At 36.1% G+C, this 23,604-nt stretch overlaps 1 protein-coding gene and 1 long non-coding RNA gene across 3 annotated transcripts in view; one reads left to right on the top strand and one right to left on the bottom strand.

Moving 5' to 3' along the window:
• The first annotated feature begins 266 nt into the window (after positions 1 to 266).
• Positions 267 to 23,604, top strand: part of LOC106622921 (BTB/POZ-zinc finger protein abrupt) — a 254,260-nt gene continuing 230,922 nt past the window's right edge. The window contains exon 1 of one of the 2 annotated variants that reach the window (XM_070106587.1): positions 267 to 507. The gene's annotated coding sequence lies outside the window, so the exon portion shown is untranslated. The remainder of the gene's footprint in view (positions 508 to 23,604) is intronic. The other variant, XM_036365704.2, reaches the window with a different exon arrangement.
• LOC118681384 (uncharacterized) lies at positions 12,386 to 13,966 on the bottom strand. Its single transcript, XR_004977083.2, has 4 exons — positions 13,872 to 13,966; positions 13,700 to 13,808; positions 13,061 to 13,631; positions 12,386 to 12,470 (listed from the first exon to the last, which is right to left on the bottom strand). It is a non-coding gene; the product is annotated as an uncharacterized lncRNA (long non-coding RNA).

Below are 23,604 nucleotides of genomic sequence, written 5' to 3'. Positions count from 1 at the left end.
GACAAACTATGAGTTCAGGTAATTGGTATAAAGAAAAATCAAGTATTTGATGAGGATATGTATATTAACATAAATATATGTAAGTTAATACCATAGGTATAATTTCTTATATATTTTCGCTGCCGTTGCCACTGACAATGAATGCATGTTTATAACAGAGGCTATTTTACTGTAAGCTTATATGTATATATATAGGTATGTATATTCGTATAACATTCTCGTTGACTAGAATTCACATCCACATAGTACATATCCCAGAACAATTGCTAAGAAAAGGAAAACAAAACAAATATATGCCATCACACTCATACCACAAATCTTTGATATTAAAACAGTGTTCTTATGTATGTGTATGCATTTGTCGACAGTATGTCGGATGATAGCGGGCCGGTTACACGTTTTTAAGCAAAAGAAAGTATTGCTTGTAAAAATTTCTATAACCTGGTTGTACCACAACGGTTGAATGTCTCATATTATGATAGCCTAAACCGTTAATTAAGATATATTGTAAGTTTATTGAAATTTTGTAACAAATATATTTCAGTAAAGTGTTTCAATGTTCATGTTTTTCAAAAAAGTATGTGAATATAGTTATGAATGTAGATATGTGTGCATACAGTTAATTACTAAACATTTAGGCATACATTATTACCTTGAATGAATATTACACATATGTATACACTAAATAATACATACATAAATTAAAAGTCACAGTGTTATACTCAGACTTTAAATGCTTCTCATATGTATATTGTTCTACAGGAAAGCGTAAGCGTGTTCAGTAATGTTTTATTATCTGAGTTTTAATTAAGTATGTGCTTAATCAATAAATATCGTTCTTTTACAAAAATAAAACAACTGAATACCACAAAAACAAATCATTTTTGGATAGAAAACAATAATAATATAAAGAAGAAATTTACAAGTAATGTTTATACTAGTAACATTAAAAATGTGTAGAAAAATAAAAAAAGGATGTATAAGTTGGTTAATAGTATTTTGATTAGTTGTGGACTATGATTTGATTCAATTTGGTAAAGAGTAAGTAATACTGAACTTAAAAGTACTTTAAAATTAAACACCAGCGCGATAAAGTGAAGAAAAAAGTGGAATAGTGGATATATAATAATAAAAAGTCTAACGTTATAATGTGTGGTCTAAAGAATCATAGCAGAATGTTATATGCTATCAACCATCTTGTACTTATGTAGACATGACAGTACATTCATTATGTCTACTATGAATTACGAATTATAGCATCATAACCTATTTACCTTTTTTCAATGCATCATTATCCTTAAAAATATGTGGATAGCCACCATTACCTTCTGCAATAAAAATTAGGAATACATAAAATATTATACATACAACGACGTGGCGAAATGTGCAAAATCTATAATTTATTTCCAAAAAGCTCGTGTATTTATATCAATACACATATTTTATTCAAGATACGTGATATTAAAATATTGCATTACCGACTGCTCTCATTTTTGATACCCAGTCATAAAAGATTAAACGAAATACTCTATCATATTGACTGATACTTGTAGAAGTAGAGATATTCATATTCTCTACATTATTAAACTTCATATATGACTTACATATTTTAAACACGTCATTTGGCTTAACTGAGTAATTTTTATTATAGTATTATTAATACATCCCATATACTGAGCGACAGCAAAATTAACATTGCGATCGATGCTATATGAACATTTCTAAAACTAAATCAAAATGTGTTTAAGAAAAACAAGCTAACTTAATTTAACATATCGACTGATATTTACTGTATAAAATAGGTAAATAAGGTCTGAGTTCCGGTGTAATCGAACATTTTGTACTCTCGCAACTTGCAATGATCATAGCCAGGAAAACACCTTAAGGTTTGACCAATATCTAGAACAATTTCATTCATTCAGCGCTAAATCACATTATTTTTTAGACAGCTTGTGCATTTAATTCCACTAATATATCACACATTTAGAATCAAAATAAAGTACGTCAAGAACATATTTTAAAATAATTTTAAGAATATGTAACTTACACACTGACCGCCATATTCGGCATAAGGTTTGTTAGAATAACGAAAATCATAATCATTATATGTAATATATGTGAGTCGAGATAGTTCGTAGACCAATTTCACATATATTCGGCACGAAACTGTAATATATCCAATATTATACATTCATTTCACGGAATCAAGCCAATTTGAAGTTTGAAAATTGTATATTAGTTATATGGGATATAGGAGGTATGTAGATGTTTCGACCGGATGTTAGAAAATATTGATATTAGTTATATCGGTCACATTTTGACTGATATATAATATGTGGTATAGAGTCAACTTGAAGTTCGAAAATCTGTATATTAGGTACATGGGGCAAATTAAAGTAGTGACCCGATTTGTAGTTTTCCACATAACCCTTATATGGGTAGTGGACGTGGTAATTTATGATTTTAACAATTTTCACAGCGTATAAAGAAGTGATCTTCTATGCAAGTTAGGTTGATTCACCTTCAGCGATTTGGAATGAACCATTTAAGGGCCCACGCCCACATTTAAACAATTTTTAATCCACAATTGTTCGTCGCTACTGCGATCCTCTGTACGAAATAACAGTTTTGCACATCAATTTAGTGCTTAGTTATTTCCCGTTTTGATTATCGGCGTTTTGTGGGTGTGGCAGTGATCCGATCACTTCCATCGGAGGTACCGAGGAACAATTGTGGCAAGTTTCGCTAATATATCTAAATTTTTACTTAATTTATCGCTTACGCGATCATTTACTATGTATACGAGTATATATGTGTAACTCAATATCTGCCTCGACTAGTTTTAGATGATACAAACAGCGGACAGGTGAACAAAATTTTTATACTCTGTATTAACATGTTGCGAAAGTATAAAATTGTATTACTTTAATTTGGTATATTATAGAATGAATGCGTAAAATGAAAGTTGTGTAGTAAAAAGGTTTACTAATAAAAAGGTTGTTTATTTAGAATTTGATTTTGATCATTCAGTTTGTATAGCAGCAATACGCCAAAGTAGTGCGAACTGAACAATTTTTTCAGACATTGGAGCGTTGCCTTGGACAATTATTCATACGAAATTTCCTGACGATGTTCCATCAACTAAAAAAGCTTTTCCAACAAAATCTTGATTTAGATCGTATAGTTTGTACGGCATCTATATGGTATAGTGGTTCGATATCGGCGGTTCCTGTTGTGTGTAATATATTTTAATAGATGTAGATATGCTGTTAGAAACAAGATGAATTCATAAAAAGCCATGTAATTATTTGTTATATCTCGATTATTTATGAATTTGTACATTCAATTAGGCGTCTGCTGCGATATTATCACTTTTGAGATGGGTTTATATCCAACGCAAAACTTAATAATCAATTTAAAAGCAGCTTTTTCAATAAACTCAAATCGAATATTAACGATAACATTTTAGGATGTCACTCACATATCACATATTTATTTGAAATAAAAAAAATTTGGAGTCTTCGAAGCCTTCACACACCTAACATAATGACCTTCTGCTTATACCTATAACGGGTGATCCAAGTAGAGGTACTTTTTTCAATAACCAATAGATCACGCATGAGCCGTGTCATGCTGTAATGTTATTTTTGTACAGTATTATTTGGCATTTCATCATGGAAAGACTTAAGCCTGAACAATGTTTGAAAATTGTTCAACTTTATTTCGAAAATTCACGTCTTGTAAATAATATGTTTCGAGCGCTTCGCTCAACTTATGGTCAACATAATAGGCTTACTGAGCGTACTACTCGCAACATCATCACCCATCTTGAGACCCAGCATTCATTATTTGATAATATTCGACCGAATACCCAACGTCCAGCACGCAGTGAAGAAAATCGGTCGGAGCTGAAAGTGTACACGAAGACCGTAGATAGTCAATTCGGCGCCATTTCAGCAACTCGGACTGACGTATGGAAAGACTTGGCACATTTGTGGTACAAAATACAACTTGTGCAAGAACCGAAGCGCACTCGACTTTCCCAAGCGACATCGCATCGCTCTATGGGTTATTGAAAAGTTCCAAGAAGATCCGCCGTTGTCGAGTCAAATTTTGCTTAGCCATGAGGCACTTTTTTTGGGTATGAAAAAAAGCAAAAATTATGCATTTGGGCGAAGAGCAACCTGAAGAGATTCAAGAGCTGCCAATCATCCAGAAAAAGTTACAGTTTGGTGTGGTTTGTGGGCTGGTGGAATCATCGGTCCATATTCCTTCAAATATGATGGCGGTGAGAACGTAACCGTCAATGGCGACCGTTATCGCGCCATAATAACCGACTATTTGAAGCTCGAGATGCCAAAGAATTTTCTTTGAATGATAATGATAATAAACATTCTCAAATACATTTTAATTTTTTGAATTTTTTCTTTAAAAAAAAAGGGAACCTCGAAATGGATCACCCTTTACTTAATATAATAAGTTGCTTTTCTTTGGTTGGGTTTTTGTATCGCAGACGACTTAGTTTTCAATCTTTATAGAATATTTCTAACTAAAACTAAGTGATAATACTTCGATTAACATTATGTCAATCGTCAGTAGTATGATCTTATACGTGTATGTATATCGTAAATGCTTTAGAAACAAAATAGAGTAATGATTTATTTTATTAATATTGTTGTAAATTCTTCATAATTAAATTTGTAGTTTCCAGCTACTTTTTTAAAGTGGGATTTGAAGCTTTTTACAGCTGATTCCCATAAACCATCTATATGAGGAGCTCTTGGAGGGATAAACTGCCAGTTAATACCTTGGAGAGCATACTTTTGTACAATCTCAGGTGAGACTTGTTTGACAAAATTCACGAACTGTTTTTCTGTGGCTATTTGAACTCCTATAAATGTTGTGCCATTGTCGCTTATGAGTTTTGACGGAAAACCGCGTCGTCCGACGAAACGAGCAAATGCCGCGAGAAAAGGCTTCTTTACCAGATTCGTACATAGCTCGAGGTGGACTGCTTTTGTCGTAAAGCAGACAAAGACAGCCACATATCCTTTCATAAGGATGGGAGACCTTAACATGGATGCCCTTATCTGAAAAGGCCCAGCAAAGTCGACACCTGTAATAGTGAAAGGCAGAGCGAAGTTACAGCGTTCGGTGGAAGGGCTGCCATAATTTGCGTTCGCATCTTCTGCTTATGCATAGTGCAGATCTTGCACATGAAAATGCATTTCTTTATTTTGGGATTGAGTCTTGAAATATAAAACTCTTGACGGACTATTTGTTGCATGAGGCGATGTTCTTCGTGTTACAATAGCACGTGGACATAGTTAAGGTATAAGGTGTCGAGTTACGATTTCTCTGGGAATTGGCAAGCCGACGATTCGCATGAAGTAGACCTTTCGTGTCTATGAATGGATTTAATATTAAGAGTGAGCTCCTTTTACCAATGGGTTTCGAATCACTTAGTTATGATATTTCTTCGGTTATAGTAGCAGAGTATGCCTTTTCACAGGCATTATAGAAGGCATGTAATTTGACTTTGTATTCGGGAAAATAGCTCACCCATCGTGGGATTTGTATCTGGAAATGTCTTCTAGATTGTATGCGAACTGGGACCACTTTGCTAAACGAAGTGGTTTGACTCGTTCGTCCCAGTCGGTTCCATCTAGCAACAATTATTGTATTAGGATTTTAGCTTGCGTCATAATTGGCGAAAGACATCTTACGGGGTCGAAAAGTTTTGCCACAGAGGATAGAATTTGTCGCTTTGTTATGGCGGATAATGCAGATATTGACTCTGTGTATGAAAACTGGTCAAATATCGCATTCCATTGGATCCCCAGAGTTTTTGTTGTACTTTCCTTTTCGAATTTAATGATATTAGTACAGATTTTCATTTGGTATATTTTCTAGAATGTTAGGGTGGTTCGCCGTTATCTTTTTCAACGGAAACCCTGCGGTTTTGAGGGCTTGGAGCACTTGTGATAGTGACTCGTATGCTTGTGGAAGACTGTGACTTCCAGACAAGATATCGTCTACATACGTATGTGTTTTGAACACCGCGGTTGACGCCAGAGGTAACTGTTTTTAATTTATAGTCGTGTAGGGGACTATTGTACGACTATTTCTCTCTACATTTTTTTGACGTCTCCGTTGAATACGTATTTAAATATACGCCAATTTAAAATGAGTAGCATTAAATCGGGTTGGAGCGTGGGTCCCGTAAATAGGATATCATTTAGGGAATTCCCCGAGCCGGTGGATCTAAATGGATTAAAGACAACTCTTACTTTAGTTGTTTTTTTTCTGGCTTTAGCACTGCGTGATGAATCAAATAAAATGAAGACTATTTGCCATTTATGATTTTTTCGCATGGGCTTACTTCGTCCATGTGCTCCAAATGGAGGTATTCTTTCAACACATCATTATATTCTGGTTTGAGCTCGCCCTTTTTAAATAGGTTTTTTCCATATTTTGAAAATGCTGTATTGCTGAGGTGCGAAAGTGGCCTAAGGCGATTGTGTTGGGAAATTGTTTATTTAGTGATAGTCGTACGACATTCCGACCATTATTTGATCTAGCAGTTGGGGCTTTGTTAAAGTCTTCACAATACTGATCTTCAGGGATTGTGATTGATAGGGGTGGAGCTCTTCTAACTCCCAAAATTTCTTTAATTGTGAATTGAGGTATTCGTTGGAGATTTCCTCAACTTGAGGTAACTCGTCCACTTAGGATCCAACCGAAATTAGTATTTTGTACCAATAGTGTGTTTGAAATTTTTTCAACACCCTCACGTGTTATCTGAGATATGAGGATCTGCTAACTTGAGGTGGGAAACCTTTTCCCAATGCTTTCTATTTATGTGATTGCCTGGAGGCATATTTGTTAGTTGCGTTAAGACTATAACTTCTGCTTTAATTCTTCTATCCGCTTGGGGGAAATTAGAGTAACGGGGCAGATTTTATTAGAGTTTTGAACTACTCTTCCGCCCATTAATGTAATTTCAAAGTTGGCTTGTTTTATTGGCAGCTGTAGAAGCTTCTGTTTAGGTCATGTTGAACTCTTCTCGTTCTGACTATTTTTTGGTCTACCCTTTCTGCGATTTCGTACTGGGAAGTTAGGAAATCTTTCCTTTGTTACCTCGTGGGGCATTTTCTTCGCGATAGGAGCGATTGCTACCATAGAAGTAATGATTTTTCTGAAACAGTGGATTGAAGTTTGAGATACTCTTCACTTGTTTCCTTTTGAATTTTTAGCGTAGTCATTAATATCGATATTTTTTTATCGACCAATATTCTTTCATTTTCGTATCTTGATTTAAGAGCTTCCCAAGCCAAATTAAAATTATCGTCATTTAGTGCCAACTATTTGACTATTAAGCCTGTTTAACCTTTTGTGTTGTTTGTGTCGGAGTGGATCCAATTTTTGTGCATTTGATAATTTTGGGTGGTTCATGTAAACTGCTGTAAACATGTCCCGGAAGGACGGCCATTGTTCATAACGGTCCGCGTTTTTAAAGGTTTTTATTTGTTTTGTTTTCGGATTTTTATTTGAGATATAAAATAATAATTTGTATTATATTTTATTATTTGTATTGATTACAAATGTTTATGCTAAATTGTTTATTAATAACCGCAATTATTTATTTATATTAATGTTTTTTTGTCCGAAAGTCCTATAGGGTACACCTATAAGCGGATCAGTTTATATATATTGTGTACTGGAGGTATGTAGATATATATAAAGGGTGTTTTTCTTAGAAGTATAGAACTTTAAATTGCAATAAAACAACGATGGATTATTCGATTGACATGAATTTTATTTATCTGAAAGATAATCTTGTGGCATTATATTTTAAATATGATTTATGTCCATATGATTAGTCCAATCTGGACGTCCAATTTTCGATGACTTTTTCCAACATTTGTGCCATATATCGGCAATAACACGGCGAATGTTGTCTGCCAAATTTTTAAACGTTTGTGGCTTATGCGCATAGACCAATGACTTGACTGATGTAGTAGTTGTGACTTGACACAACCCCACAGAAAGTAGTCTAGCGGTGATCTTGGAGGCCAATACACAGGTCCAAAACGTGAAATTAGGCGGTCACCAAACGTGCCTTTAAACAAATCGATTGTGGCACGAGCTGTGTGACATGTTGCGCCATCTTATTGGAACCGCAGACATCATGGTTGTTCAATTCAGGAATGAAAAAGTTAGTAATCATGGCCCTATCCGATCCCCATTGGCTGTAACGTTCTGGCCATCATCGTTTTTGAAGAAGTACGGACCTATGATTCCACCAGCCCATAAAGCGCATCAAACAGTCAGTTTTTCTGGATGTTTCAACATACACTTGAGGATTAGCTTCCCTCCAAATGCGGCAGTCTTGTTTGTTGACGTAGCCATTCAACCAGAAGTGCGCTTCATCGCTAAACTAAAAAAATGAACGTAGTGCGCGATACGTAATCCGCACAAAACCAATATTTTCGAAATAAAATTGCAGTATTTGCAAGCGTTGCTCAGGCGTAAGTCTATTCATGATAAATTGCCAAACCAAACTGAGAATAAGTCACTTGACAGCTGTTAAATCGGTCGCCATCTTGAACAGTAATGCCAACTGAAAGTTTTATACCTCGAAAAAACACCCCGTTATATGTATATATGCGTATTATTTCCGCGGTACGAGTTAAGAGACCAGAGAATTATAAAATACAAGTATTTTACCGACTGAACTTATGTATGTATAGATATGTGTAAATATGTTTATATATCAAATTTATGTGTATGCAAATGAGCAGCTCCTTTAACTTTCGCTCTCGCTTTTGCTATTTTGCACTTAGGAATTAAGTATGTATGTATATAATGAATATAGACATATGTATGTATGTATGTTTACCCTTATTTGTTTTTTTTCTCTTCTTTATTTTATTTTATTATATTTAAACTGTTATTTTGCCTTTGCTTACTTTTTTTATGCAGACCTGCTAATTGCTTTGTTAAGCCTAAGGGGTCTGCCGGAATTTTTCGCTGATAATATGCTTGAAAATTTGTTTTTTTGTATTTGGAAATTGATGTGTTTTTAGAACACAATGGTAAGCTTATAGGCATTGATTTAATATGTATTTGATTATATACATTAATATACATTAAATTTGATTATATATATTAATATACATTATACACATTGTACCATACGTTTTTGCCTGATGGCGGTATTTTCAGTTTTCCCGTAGAATAACCGTTATTTGAAACAGTTTAGTTCCCGTTTGTCTTGACCGTTAGCGGATATATACCCGATATTATATGATCTATATATTAAATCGTATATCAACATGCTACATATGTACATACCTATATACAATATAATGAGTAATATTTGAAAACAATACAACTCTCTTTGGTTTCCTCCAGGGGTTTTGGGGTGTAAAATATATTATATTTATTTAAGTTTAAGGTGAGCTTATCTGTGTTGTAGAGTCCTTTCCTCTGTGTTTCAGATTTATGAGACTATTTGTTGTAAAATCCGTGCCTGTTTTTTTGGATATTTTGTGTTTTTATCCTTTCTTTTTTAGTTTGCGCTCGTATAGGTATATTGTTAATTCTGTTTTTACTTTCGCGCCCGCTTATATGGGTTATTTGATTTTATTTCGCGCCCGCTTTGTTTGTTATTGTTACGCACACTTAATATTTGATTTAGTTATTTTTATACTCTCGCAAATTGTTGCTACAGAGTATAATAGTTTTGTTCACCTAACGGTTGTTTGTATCACCTAAAACTAATCGAGTTAGATATAAGGTTATATATATATAAATGATCAGGATGAAGAAACGAGTTGAAATCCGGATGACTGTCTGTCCGTCCGTCCGTCCGTCCGTCTGTCCGTCCGTCCGTGCAAGCTGTAACTTGAGTTGAGTCGGACCACTGCCACGCCCACAAAACGCCATTAATCAAAAACAAATAAATTGTCATAACTAAGCTCCGCAATAAGATACAAGACTGTTATTTGGTGCACAGGATCACATTAGAGAGGGGCATCTGCAGTTAAAAATTTTTTTTTAAAAGTGATAACAAATGTTTTTGCCACCTCTATCGACAGTGTGAAAATGTTAAATCGGGTGACAACCTCGCCCACTCGCCATATAACGGTACTGTTAAAAAATACTAAATGAGAGATAAATCAAGCACTAAACACGCCAGAGACATTAAATTTTATCTCTGATAATTGACTTTATAGGAACCGCGTTCAAAATTAGTCAGTGGGCGTGCCACCGCCCACTTTTAGGTGAAAACCCATATCATGGGATCTGCTTAACCGATTTCAACCAAATTCGGTATACAACATTATTTTCATATTTTTATATTATAGTGCGAAAATGGGCGAAATTGGACTACAACCACGTCTATTTCCCATATAACACCATTTTCAATTCCATTTGATTCTTTCACTTTTCAGTATGCAAATCAAGCAAGAATGATTATATCGGGGTAAAACTTTGCGTGAATAATACGTTTAAAGTATGCCACCTTGTGACCAAAAATTGTCTAAATCGAATCAAAACTGTTCAAGCCACTAAGTACTAAATATGTGGATCCCAGTGCCTATAGTTGACTTTTTACCGAAAATATCAGTCAATCCACAAAGAAATCTAAAACGAGTATACCATTTGACTTTGCAAGAGTATAAAATGTTCGGTTACATCCGAACTTAGCCCTTCCTTACTTGTTGTTACTGTTTTACTGCACTTTGGTCACTTTATATACATACATATATGTATGTAATTTACTGGTTTTGTTTTTTTTTGTCACTGTTTCACGGCACTTTGGCCATATATTGGTAATTTTTTGTTTTGTTTTAAATCTTTAGCGCCTTTCTTTTAGGCTCGAAGGACCGTGTTCATTTAATGACTATGTGTTAAGGTTACATTTTTTCTCCACAAACGCTCACTTTTTGAATCCCATAAGGTTAAATAAGAAAAAATGCCGCAAATGCAGAAACCACGCTGTCCATGAGATGAGCAAATGGCGCGAGAAAAGCTTCTATCGTCAGATTTTTACATATTTACAAGGTGTAGAGCGTTTGTCGTTTGGAAAGGCCCAGCAAATTCGATATTTGTTATTGTGAAAGCCAGAGCGAAGTTGCAGCGTTCTGGTTTAAGTGCTGCCATAATCTGCGTTCGTAATTTTTGTTTTTACGTTATACAAACTTTGCACATGAAAATGCTTCCTTGTAGTTGAAGCTTAAATCTTGGGATATAAAACTCTAAACGGACTATTTGTTGCATGAGACGGTACTCGGCGTGTAGCATGGGCAAGTGGACATAAAGGAGATATAATGTAGCAAGTTGTGATATTTCTGGGACGATTATGGGATGACTTTCGATGTATGTCAGGCAGAAGTTGGCAAGCCGACCATTCGCACTAAGCAGACCTTTTATGTCCAGAAATGGGTTTATTCTAAGAGTGATATCTTTTTATCAATTGGCAATGATATCTCGCGGCTAAAGTAGCGAACTTGAGTATATGCTATTAGAGGGACTTTTGCCTTTGTAGGTCTAGGTACGTCAATGTATCGCATTGGGAGTTTGGTGATCCCTTGGCTTTGATTTTGAGTTGCTCTATAAATTTGAGCACGTAGACAACTACTCTGAGGCTTGGATGAAAATCGCTCAAAGATGACAGTATCATCCAATGTTGTGTGGAAAGAGTAGATTTTTCGATTTTCTAGGACAATTATGTTCCACATGGGCGATTGTGGGCAAGAATCGGGAGATTCTGTTAACCATCGGGAGCCATTCCACCAGAGGGTAGTGGTGGTAAGGTGCAGAGTTAACAATTAACTCATTGGTTACCGATAGGTCAACAGTATTTAATGTATTTGTTAGCCGAGAGGCTACTTTTGTTCTAGCCTTTGGAAAAAAGTAACTATATCTTGTTTTTCACTACACGTCGGTGTGATTATCTTACTCGTTCTCTCTCATTGCTTTTGCGTTTAGAAATATCTGTTATTCTTTGGTTAACAGCGTTATTTTCATTGGCTATTTGTTTGGATACCATCTGTTGCTGAAAACAGTTTGTTTGGTTATTGCTATGGTCACCTATAAGTTACAGAAAACAGGTTTATAGCTTATTTGTTTGGTTAGCCGTAGGTTTTATTGTATATACATTACAAACTAAATTTTCCTTCTTACAGTAATTTTTTTGGTAAACCTTTATATATATACTACATTATCATTATATTGATTGAGAAACTTTTATAGTTTACAATAATAATTACATTAATTTATTAATTGTTAATATTCCTACATTAGGTACACACATGCACCCCAAATTAAAAATTATATTTTAAATTCATCAATTTAGTACTTAATACTAATACAAAGGTAACTTAAATTTTATGATTTAAAAACTAAAATGGTGATATTGAAATTCAGCTTGAGAACTTTCCATCAAATTTTGCATAAATCTGAAATGAATGAAAAATAATTAAAAATTATTTTCTTTTGTATATGTTAAAGTAAAGTATCTACATGATATTTTAAAAATAAATGCATGCAAGTGTGTACACAATTCATATAAAAAGTTTAGTTTAGTAATATTTAACATGGTACTTAACATAGATATGTTATTTATGGTGGTTACCTTGGATACACGTTATGAAACGTCAAAAATTGTACTGAAACATAGAATCTTTTTTTTATTTCCGTAACATGTACTTTGGTAATAAACAAATGATTAAAAGGGGTTACCTATGGAAAGGTAACCAAACAAAATGTTGAAGTTGCAGCTGATGACATTTTCTAACCAAACAATAAAGTATAGGTTAATATGAAGAAATCTCACAATTAAAATTTTGTGCTAAAATGAACCAGAAGAAACAATACTTAATATAAATTCCAAAAATTAAAGTATATATACTGCCCAGTTATGATTATATTTATCATTATTATATGTTATTATAATGTTGATATATTGCCTCAATATATATAATATGTATTTATCACATCTAGCCTAGTTGTATAATTTAATTACTCGTATTCAGTAAGCTGTTGTTACCTCACACAAGGCCAAAGAACGATAGTTCACGTAGAAGCCGTAGAACGTCAGCAGAATATTTAGTTCCTTTTAAATCGATTTATGCACATCCTCTATGTCCAACACTTGGAATATTTCAATTCGATACGCAGCAATCATGGCGAAATGCGTATTCTTGATCCACCGAGATGATAGTTTGTATAAATAGTACCCTTGACCGTTTCTTTCCACATGGTGGTCTGCTTCAAGCGACACAGCATATTCTTAACCTTCTCGGCATCCCGCGCCGCACAATCAGTAAGGAATATTGTTAGAGAGTTCTTGATTTTTTGGAGATATTAATGATTTTCGTTAGACTCCGTACACCTAATGAAACATTAATTGACGACCCACCAACAAAATGGAAAGTATTGAGTGTCATCTAAAAACACTAAAAAAGTACACAAAGTAAATAAATAAGCAGTTAATTTAAGCATTGCACAGCCATGCTTATCTGTATAGCACGTTCACCAAAACTCTGAGCGACTGTGCACATGCGCTGATTGATGGGGAAAATCTTTCGCAAAATTCCAAATCATATGCTGCAAATTGCCTAGAGGAGGCAAGAAAATGTAAGTAATTGGTCTTTCCAACTTCAAAGCAGAAAATTAGGCAACTTACCTTGGAATCACCATTGGAAAACATATCACACAACGCTTTGCAATAGCGACACAATTGATCCCACTACATTTCCAGCTCGGATGGCGTATTGAGAGTTTTCTTCCGTCCTCTGCAATTATAATATATTTAATCAGTTCTTTAGAAACAACATACAATTTAAGTACATACTTACCTTCTTTATAATCGCCTTTTGATCCTATAAATCAAAATAAAATAACATATTTAATAAGCAAATCAGACAAGGTGCTTAACTCAAAATTTTTTTTCCAAATTAAGTCGGCCATTGTTGATGAAAAATGGAATAGCTGTAATTCATCTCTTTCTTACGCATTCAAAAAATATGTATGAGGAATGTTACTACGCTTACAGTAGAATTTTAAATTTAAAAACAAAAAGTTAGCTTTAAATATGTAGTGGTGTAATAGGTGAAAATTTACCAATGTAGTAGTGAATTGGTTACCTTCGTGTTATCGCGAATATTTTATTTATTTATTTATTATATGAAAAATAATAATACAATTATTATTTTACAAAGTAAAAGGAGCACTAGCTTCAGAGGCATTCAGCTCGCAGCTTCAATTATAAAGGTCTTAAATAATAAAAATGATATATTATAGCTTTATTGTTTTGAAAGATACTGGTTCTTGCAGAGTTGAAGAGGGGGCATTCATCTAGTAGATGGATTATGGATAAGGTGGGCGAGTTGCAATATGTGCAGGGTCGAATTTTGTTTCCGTTTAATATATGAGAGTGCGTTAATGACGTATGGCCAAGACGAAGGCGAGCAAAGGCCTTGATGTCATGGCATTGGCCTGAGGGTGGGTAGACAGATTTATTCCCGTTCTGATTGCAGATGGCGTAGTGATGTTGCACATTTTTCCAAGCATTAACTTTTACGGCTTTTTCCTGTGAAGCGATTAAACGGAATATATCCTTTTTTTCAATGTAGTCGAAGACAATCAATGGCTGTTTTGCAGCCAGTTTGGCGTTATGATCGGCCCCTACATTTCCAGTAATGCCAGCGTGACCTGGGACCCACATAATTTTTATGTTTCTGTTACCAATTAGTATGTTTCTAATTTGCGAAATGAGGTAAGACTTGTTGGTTCCATTAAGAAGAGCTGAGATTGTAGACTTGCTATCTGTGCATATTAACGTTTTTGTATTATATTCACGAGCTAGAGGTAATGCATTATAGGTATATGGCTGCTGCCTCTGCCGTGTATACTGAGCAGTAGTTGGGTAATTGTCCAGCTTTTAACGTATTTCCAATGTTATCAACAATAGCAAAAGACGTGTAGAAGTCGGCCTTGGAAGCGTCCGTAAAGATGAGCTTCCAGTCTGCGTATTGTTGTATAATGAGTTCTTTAAACAAATTTTGGTATACCCTGGAGTTAGTGTTCTTCTTTTGATGTTTTTGAAGTTGTAGCTCGAACGAGGTTTTTTTAAGTAACCATGGTGCAGCTGAGATAAAGTTTTCAACCGGTACAGATGAAATACTTAGATCTCTAGCTAGTTTGATGCATCTAGAGATAGTGGAGCCAATATTGGAGTTTGTTTCATCCATTTGGCTTTTACTATACCATATAAGAGGTTACTATTGCACAATAGCAGTTTTGGAATAAGTTTTTGCGAAGTGTTCGTTATTCTTTCGTCGATAGATGGGAGTCCAGCTTCCGTTAAAATAAACTTTATTGGTGATGTTGGAAATGCACGAATACTTCTCCTAACAGCTGCATTATATGGTGCAAAGATTTGCTTTATATTGCTTTTTGCCCAGTTGCCGTAGATAGGGAGACCATAATCTATCTTAGATAAAATTAAAGCTCTTGCGATATTAATAAGAGATGTGATACGTATTAAACAATATTTTGATGATAAATACTTAATTATATTAAGCCTAGAAACTAGTTGTTTACGAAGATGTGTACAATGTTCCTTAAAAGTAAGTCTCTTATCGAATATTAAACCTAGAAATTTAAGTCTAGTAGTATTAACAATATTTACATTATTATACTGTAGATTGAAGTTATTACATTTGTGTTTTCTGCAAATATGGAATAATTTACATTTGTTTATAGAGATATTCGCACCTGAACCATTAGCCCAATTTGAAATTTCGGTTAGGATATTTAAGAAAGTTTGTTTTACAATATCTAGATTGTTTTGTTTGGAGAAAAGCAGCACATCATCCGCATAAATAATATGTGAGATGAGCTTATGTTTAGAAATGATCACACTAATTTCGTTAAATGCGATTACAAACAGTATAACAGATAATGGTGATCCTTGCGGGATCCCGTTGTACATATTGTACGTATTTGAAAAGGTGTTGTTGATTTTGGTCGTGATTTTACGATTAATTAGGAAAGATTTAACAAAATTAAATATTTTTACACCAATTGCCACTTCTCAAGCTGTTGTAAGATAACGTGCAAACCGACTCTGTCGAAGGTTTTTTCGAAATCCAAACTGAGAGTAGATACGTGATTTCTTTTCGATAAGGCAGTTTTGACAAAGTCTTCGAAATAAAGTAAAGCATCTATAGTGCCTTGCCCTTCCTTAAATGCCACTTGGTTTGGGCTGAGAAGGTTGTTTTTTAATGCGAACCCAGAGATTCGTTTTGATAGAATATTTTCTAATACTTTGCCCATGCAGCAGAGGAGTGATATAGGTCTGTAACCGAATACGTCTGTTGAGACATTATTGGATTTGGGAATGGCAACTACCACTGCATTTTTCCAGCTTTGGGGGTAGACACCTTGACATAGGATATTGTTGTTGTGTATTTAATAATTCTATTTTTGAGACTTGAAGGGCAATTTTTAAGCATGGGTCTTGCTGACATTGATGATATTGTGAAATCGAATTCGGCGATGGTTATGTCTGATTCGGTAATATGTACAGGTGGGTTGTTTTTACTATACATTCTTCTGAGAAGTTCGTTTTTATTTGATACAAAGGAGGAGTGGAAATTTGAGTCGCTCGAGTAGTCGGACCATACAGATGTGAAATGATTAGCTATCTCTTTTGAATCGAAAATTGGGCCATTCGGGCTAATGATACATTTAAGGTTAACTTGCGAATAGGAGCCTGATAACATTTTTATGTCGGCCCATAGTTTCTTGGGGCTTGTTAAGGGAGTGATAGCTTCGGTAAGTTTTTGTAGGCAAGTCCTCTTAGCTTCTTTAATATTTTTTCGAAATACTGCATTGGCTTTTTTATATTGTATCAAATTGTGGATAGAGCGAGTTCTTTTGTATACTGTCCATAGTAATTGGTTTTCTTCTCTGAGTTTTGAAAGCTCGGTAGACCAATAAGGCACATGACTTTTGAAAGTTTTTTTACCCGTTTGAGGGATAGAGAAGTGGGCAGAGGTTTTAATTATTTTGGTAATCGTAGCTGTTTCTTTATTTATATTATTGACAGGGGGATGTGCAGCAGAATAACTTTCGCAAAGTTGTTGAAATTTAGACCAATCCGCCTTGTCCAACAGAAATTTCGGCTTTGCCGAACCTTTGTTAGATAAGGGGGTTGATAGGTGAGTTATAATAGGAAAATGATCACTGTTATATAGTTCAGTTAAGGTTTGGCTGTTTAGTTTGGGGGCGATAGCAGAAGAACACAGGACCAGGTCTACATTCGTAAACGAATTGTATGTAGAAAAATGTGTGGGAGAGCCGTCGTTTAAAATAGTTAAGTTCTCCGCTATAAGGTCTTCTAGGATTTTACCTCTTTGGTTAGTACATTCAGAGCCCCAAAGAGGACTCCAGGCGTTGAAATCGCCAAGTATAATTAGGGGTGTTTGAATGGGTCTGATTATATCGCGGAGTTCTTTGATATTGAAGTTTTGATGTGGTGGGATATAAACTGTTAGGATGGTTAATTTAAATCCAATAAAAATTTCCACTGCTATTGTAGAGATATTACAATATGTAGGAAGAAATTTGTGTGGGATATCTTTTTTTATCAGAGTAGCAACTCCTTGCTTGCTAGTAAGGTTTTTTGTTAGGTTGGAGAAATAGGCAGAGTATTGTTTAGGTACAAAAAAGTGAGAAGGAGTTTTGAGAATTATTGATCTTCATTATCTGATGTGATAATTATGTGAGGAGAGATATTGCACGAGTAAGTAGGTGGAGAGAGATCGAATTTGTCTGAAAAGAAAGAGTGAGATTGGTTGATAAAAGAATCGGTAATGGACTTTTTTGGAATGAGTGGAATGTTTACTTTGGTTGAGTTTGTTTTTGTTTGGGGAAACGTTAAGTTAGGATTGCTTTTAGTTGTTTGTTTTGTAGTTTCAATTGGTGAATTTTGGTGGGTATTAATTACATAGCAGTTATTGCTCTCTTTTGAAGTTTTCTTTTGTTGTGGAAGATCAGTTGTTGGAGATTGGTCTGTGGGGAATGGCCGGGGGAGAGATGGTGAGCGATGATTAATCACGTTTGTACTTTTTTTGTTTGTATTTTCTTTTGTAACAGAGGCGAAAGAAGAGTTTGTGGTTGTGGGGGGTAATTGTTCTTTGTATAAACTTAGTGCTTCTCGCATTGAAAATTTTCTTTCTGTTTTTATTTTTAAAATATTTTTCGATTGAAGGTATTTGGGACAAGAGCGTGAAGAGGAAGGGTGATCGCCTGAGCAATTTGCACAGAAGATGCGGTTGAATGATGAAGGGGGATGGGGTGGGAAATTGCATGTGTCGCATGTTGGGTTGTTGTTGCAGCGTTTAGCTGTGTGGCCTAGAAGTTAGCAACTTTTGCACCTCATGGGGTTTGGGAAATAGGCTCTTATCCGTATTGTGCGTCATGAGACTTCGATTTTTTCGGGAAGTTTGTAGAGGTCAAATGAAAGGAGAACCACTCCGCTAGGTTTTTGTTTGCCTTCCAGATTTTTAGTGAATTTATAGACGGAAGTAACTCCCTGATGTTTTAAATTATTGATAATTTCTTCTTCTGAAACGTCGTTTAAGAATGGCGCATAAATTGTACCTTTAGAGCAATTCAAATTGTCATGTAGTTTCACAGAAATATCACAAATTCAATGTAATTTCTTTGTTGTTAAAAATTTTTCAGCAGTTTTCCGGTTTTTAACAAGTAAAAGTAGATTATCATCACCAAATTCGGTGATAGACACAATTTTCTAAGCTTTTATGCACAGCGAAGCAAGAGTATTTGGAAATTGATTTGTTCGAATCTGTTGCGGAGATAAGAACAAACTTAGGGCAATCTTTTTTAATTTCGGGTAGTTCTGGAAAATTGTCAAAAGGTTTATATGTCAGTTTTTTTCTTTTGGGGTTGGGGCTAGAGGCAAGCAAAGCAAACCTATTTTCCCTGAGGTTAGGAGGCCGTGGGACCATAATAAACAAAATATCACCAATATACACTGGTTTTTTGTATGCTGGCAACGCGAGTTACCGTACGAACGAAACAAACCAAAAGCACGTGCACTTACGAAAACAAAGCGAAAGGCACAAAAGAAAACCGTAGTCAAGAAAACACGTCCGCTCAATAAGAGAGATAGTCGAAGACTGTTATCGCGAATAATTGATAACGAAGTGTACGAATTCAAGAAAATCCTTGATCGTCTTTATGTACGATTATTTAATCTATTAATTTTTTCGACTACCCCGTTGAATACGTATTTGAATATACGTGGTGATAAATTCGATTGTAATTTTTTCAACTTGACTTGTCATCGTTAATACTGTTTGGGAAACTTGTTCACTTAGTATCCAGCCGAAAATAGTGTTTGGTGTCAGAAGGGTCTTAGAAATTTTTCAACACCTTCGTGTGTGATTTGTGGTATAAAGTCGCTACGTAAAAGAATATCAAATTGAGCGGGGGTGTTGCAGTTAGGATCTGCTAACTTTAGGTGTAAAAGCATATTTGTTACTCTACCGCCTACTCCCGTTATTTCAGAATTGCCTAAATTTGTTGGCAGTTGTAGCCTGTTTTGTGTCTTAGATGCTATGATTGATCGTTGTGATCATCATTCTACTAAGCCCCTAGATTTTAACAGTTCTCCTCGGTGCTCGATGGAGGCGACTGCTGTTAATGGTAATACCGCACTTTGAATTTCGCTGTGTAGGGTTTGAATTTTAATGCCTTTGAGCAGCATAGTGCCTCTTGGCAATTTTCGGGGTTTGCTGTTACAATTACTCCCATAGCTCTTCTAATATTAGCGCTATTTTAAGGGGATCTGGAAAAATTTGTTATATGAAGCATCGAGTTATGGCGTTTATGACAATGAACACAAGTGAATTTGCTGTATGCGCATGTGACAAGCAAATTGTAGAAAGTTTTTTTGTTCTTACAAAATTGTTTCTGGCGGCAATATTCATTTTTTTTTAAATTTCTCTCAAGATTTGATCTTATGCCCTCTGTACACATCATGGTATGAGGATGCTTCTCCTGGTACGGTGTGAGTCCTATGTATTGGATAAAAGAAAATATCGACAGATTTATTTACGTCCGCATACTCAATGAAGCTATGCTCGATTTTGCAGAATGGAAGATGCTTCTAAAGGGAAAGTTTCAACACAACAACGACCACAAACATAAGTAGGGTCTTGCACTAAAATGGTTTCTTCGTAATAAATTAAACGTTTTAGTCTGGCCTTCCCAATCTCCGGACCGGAATCGAATAGAGAACTTGTGGGGGTCAAAAAACAAGGAAGAAGTGTGGAGAAATGTCCAAGAAGCCTTAGTGGACTCAATGCCAAAAAGGTGCCATGCTGTGTTAAAAACAACATTTTTTTTTGTTTTGTTTAGGCCGTAAGAAGGGCTTGAAATGCCCTCGCACCATATAGGGATCGTCATTATACGTAAGTGGTGTAGCCACCAAAACACTCCCCCTTCTAACATGGATTTTTTCCTTGCCCCGGGATCGCTTTCGTATTACTTCAGAGCAAGGGTTCCAAGATGGACCCATAGCGGGTCAGTTTCTGCGGGTTCCCTGCGTCCAGGGATGCCTACTGTTTTGGAACCAGCATCAGGCTGACTATCTTCTATTGAGTGGAATTAGTCGGAGGGGTCGCGTCCACGTGCATCATTGGCTGAATTTTTAGCAGCGTGATGAATTTGAGCCCAGTACATCAGTTTGTTGTCCATTCTTATACCTAGGTATTTTAAGCTTTTCGTCGTTTGTATTGTTTCTGAATGAACTTTCATGTTCACTTCTAGCGGGGTGTGTTTCCTGTGTTCGCAGCATGACTTGTGTAAGTATGCGTCTGGCTATGTCGGTATTACGAGCTGTTATGACGGCAGCGATGTCGTCCGCATACCCATCTAGGTAGCAGTCGTCTGACATTTCGACGTTTTAAATTCCGTCTTAGCTGACTTTCCATAGGTCTGGTCCAAGTATGGATCCCTGCGCTGCTCCGGAAGTAATTTTATTATTAGCTTTAAACTTTCACCGGCATCGCGTCAGGGCCGGGGGCTTTTTTGTTCTTTAAAGTGCTTGCGGCGTTGCTCATTTCCTCCAAAGTGAAAGGTGGGCATGAGGTCTCTTGCGTATACTCTGGTTTATCTCTTCCCAGGACATGGTCTCTTCCCAGACTGAATACGATGTGCTCCATGAGTGCAGCATTTAACTCTGGGATGGACTGTATCGCGCCGAATTTTCCCACTACTTGTATCCGAGACCCCACAGATTTTTGATTATCGTTACGTAGCTCTTCCCATTTACCTTACTTTGCCTTTACTATTGCATCCCGTTGTTTTTTCTTCTTCTAGCCCTTGTATATCGTCGTCTTTTACGCAGGCCAATTTGTCTTAGATTTCGTATTTCGTCCGTCCACCAATAAACTGCTTTCTTCGGGATATCCGCCCTTTATTTTGAGCATTGCTGCCTTACATGCCTCTGTGAAGCTGCTCATTGTTTCTTTGACAATAAACCTAGCTCGGCTACTTGCATTATATTTTGATGGGTTTTTGTCTATCCTTGGCCTTTTCTATCAGGGCCCTTGCACTCCCATTGTAGGTGACCGAAGTTGAAGCATCTGTAGCATTTTTTGACTTCCTTGCTGATCCATTCTTTTTTATGTGACCTTCCTTGAGTATCCTGTTTGCGTTGTTTGCTGTCAATATATGTGACTCACTGTTATTTCTTCATCTGCTTCCCCTAGCAGCCGTCTTACAAAGGACATGACTTCTGCTGCGGTGGTTTGGAAGTCGAATTCTCGGATCTCTATTTTGGCTTTCTGCATCAGTTTGCTTGATACTATACCACGTAGGTTGTTCTTAAGCGCGATTTGTAGCTCTGGTTTTGGTTTTTCGCCTATCTTCAGTTCGAGGAGCAGCGGACTTCCACCTTGTCTTGATCCGCCATGACGTGTTGACGTTTTTTTTGGAGCACATCGGCATAGATGCGACTTTTTGCCGGTTTAATTAACACTGCTTCTCGCCGTACTCTGGTTTTATTTTCCCGTTTTTGCTTCATTTGCATTTTGGTTGCCCGTCGTGTGTTGTCTGGGGCTTATTCTGCGTTTTTGTCTCGTTTTATCTGCTGTATCTTTTGAATTTAAATACATGCCACACGGTATTTACGGGTGCAGTCCGTTTAGGAGGCTAGGTGCAGTCCGTTTGGAAGAGCTGTCACTGGCGTTGAAACATTTGCATTTTGGTTGCATGCGTCTAGGGATTTAGTTGCGTTTGAGCGCCTTGTATCCCTTTCTGCCTTTATCCAGGCTAGCTATAATGTCAAAGAGCTCGTCTAACTCGGATACCCCATTTTTCACCTCAGTCCTTATGTTTTTCAGTCTAAACATTGCCATTTTCATCTTTTCGACGGTGGCCCGACCCTTAGAAGCGCCTCAACCGCTGTTACATTTTTGGTTCCTGTGGTTGCCTATGCATTGCAGGGAGGCCACACGAGGGTTGACACGAAACCTTATGGGAGTTCGTGTTCAGAGCCAGGACCATAGCACTAGTCAGGATGTAAATCAACTGAGGCTGTACGGCCAACCTAATAGCGACGTAGCATCGTACGTACTTGAAGACCTGCCATGATTTTAACGAGACGGAGACGACTGTGACATTACCCTGAAAGCTATTTCTGCAAGATGTCATTCTTGCATACTGAGGTAACAGAACGCCACAGCCAGAATTTCAGCCCAAGTTCAACATTTGCAAATCATTTGTCAAAATCGTGGCCCTGCTTCGTTGCTTTATTTGTTTTCTGTGCTGTGCTTTTGGTTGGGGGCTGCTTATTTTTATTTGCAGCTAACCTACGTCTTGCAGGTACTGAGTTCAGTATCCACTATCTATGACCCCCTATGAGCTTAGCAAAGCGGATTTTTTCTTTTCTTTTTGGTCTCACGGCTTCCGTTTAGAGCGTCCCTCGTCGCTCTGTTGCCTCCCTCTCATGGGTGAGTGTTCCCTCGGGGCAGCCCCTTTGGGTTTGTGGATGATTAATTCAAGGCGGAATCTATTCACCTAGTCACCGGAGAAGCATAGGATGTTTCAGGTCTTTTAGGCCGAACCCTCCTCTCCTGTCGCTCTTGGCCAGTGGCTGCTTATTGAGTATTCGCAGCTAACCTAAGAAACCTAGGCTGTCAACAGTTCGCCAAGCTGCAGCCCTTGGTGGCCTGAGCTCAGCCGTGTTAAAAAACAATAGCTATTCGACAAAATATATTGAATATGCACACAATTTTACCTTCCATTTTAATCAAAATTTTTTAATTATTTAAAGTGTTCTTATTTTTTTGTCCTCTACCAATGTGATTCATAACATTTAAGAGTTAATTTTTTTACAATGAAATGTTTTTGATTTTATTTTTAGTAAAAATTAAACTTACTGTATGAGCCAATAATAATACAAATTATTTCTCTCTAATAAGTTTAATTTGCATATCTCTTAAACCATTCAAAATCTAATAACCAAATTCGCTTAGAACAATTAGTATAAAA

The sequence above is a fragment of the Bactrocera oleae genome, chromosome 3 (genome assembly GCF_042242935.1).
Source record: "Bactrocera oleae isolate idBacOlea1 chromosome 3, idBacOlea1, whole genome shotgun sequence".
NCBI classification, from domain to species: Eukaryota; Metazoa; Arthropoda; class Insecta; order Diptera; family Tephritidae; genus Bactrocera; species Bactrocera oleae.
Note: the sequence above shows the minus strand (reverse complement) of the source record. Positions and strands in the feature narration are given on the sequence as shown.